Below are 1748 nucleotides of genomic sequence, written 5' to 3'. Positions count from 1 at the left end.
GCCAAAATCTTTATAAGACCTAGAAATACAATTTTGGTGTTTTGCCCCAATGGAACTTGGACAAATTGCTAGGACAATTCAGCCATCCAAACCCTGAAATTGAACAAAATAGTCACTTGACCTCAAAATAGTCTTCAAATCATATCTCCCACTAGGAAACTCTAATTGGGATGAGTCAAACTATTGTGGAAACCTAAGATACAGGGCTACAACTTTGATTTAGAAACCTTACCAAAATTCTGAGGATAAGGACCTCAAATATGAAATACAATACACTGACCTGAACCTGAGATCTTGATGCACAGGGTTTATGAGTCCAGGTCAGTTACATTGCCATAACTCACCATACATAACTTTAAAATTTATGATTTTGAACCTGTGTGACCAAGACACATAAGGGAACAACTCATATGAAGAACATTAGGCTAAAACATGATTGTAACTGGTCCAGTTGGCTAGACAATGTGAGGTTCCAGAATCTGCCATGTTCTGAAACAGTAAAAGGTTAGTGAACCAATAGTTAGTTAATTAACCATAACTAGAGCAACAAACTCCAAATGGAGTGATTCAAATTGAAAAATAAAACTAAGACATAGAGGTACAATTTTTATGAAGAATACCTCATTAAATTATCATCAGAACTAAGTTGAAATTGGGTTCAAAAGTCGAAGCATAAATCTGTCCAGAACCCAAACTCTTCAAAATTGCTTAAGTAACTTTGGTATTCATTAGGCATTTAATTAATTGATTATTAGTGGTAGTTAAATTGAGTATTGAGACATCTCTATTATATATTTTCAGTGGAAAAGTAACCTCCTAAGGAGAGGACAAATTGAACTAGGAAAGAGGAGTATAAAGAGGCTTGTGCACAATAACCATTATCTTTTTGTTTTTCAAATTGAAATTGTTTTGAATGAGTTGTGTGAATGGTTTATGACTTTTATTACATTGAAAATCTTAATTGAGAAATTATGTGTTATTAACCCATTTTGGGTAATTATTTTGAATGGAATATTATTGTAAGTTGACAAATGCATTTGATGAATGGAAAATTATTTAAATATGATTGAAACCACATTTGACATGACTATATGTTTTGTGTTCCTCACTAGCTTACCTAGTGAGATTAATTAGACTTATTTTTTATCTCTGGCTGAAGTGTTGAGGTGTGTGCCAGTTGAGAATGAATTGAATGAGTACTCATTTATGTGCTAGCTAGCCCTTGTATTTTCCATTAGCCTTTAGTTATTGGGATAAATTAGATAAGTGTGTCATGTTCTAAACTGTGTGATTTTCATAAAATTTGTGTTTTATGGTTGTTTGGAATAAAATTTTGCTTTTATTAAATAATTCCCTCATTTTAGAAATATGGTAATATTTTATATTTGTTTGACATTATAATTAATTTAGTTTTGATAAATTGTGATTTATATTGATGCTTTCAAATTTTAAGTTGTGCACCACTGAGTATTTGCTCAGCAATAGCTGTTTCATGCTGTCGCAGGTAAGGAAAAGGAAGGAGCTGCAGAATGAGCAGCGTTGATTAGAATAGGACAGAACCTCAGGCATAAATTATAGGTATACCCTTATATTTATTTTGATGTATATATATCTGTATGTGTGTATATATAAGACTTGAACAGTTGTATAAAAATTTTTGTAATGTGATTTTGGTCACTTCAACTAATGTAAATTTTGTAATATCAACTTTGATATCACAATGAATGCAAATATTTAAATTTCTTTTT

The sequence above is a fragment of the Hevea brasiliensis genome, chromosome 4, assembly GCF_030052815.1.
Source record: "Hevea brasiliensis isolate MT/VB/25A 57/8 chromosome 4, ASM3005281v1, whole genome shotgun sequence".
Taxonomy (NCBI): Eukaryota; Viridiplantae; Streptophyta; class Magnoliopsida; order Malpighiales; family Euphorbiaceae; genus Hevea; species Hevea brasiliensis.
The sequence above is the reverse complement of the archived record's forward strand: the minus strand, read 5'-3'. Positions refer to the sequence as shown.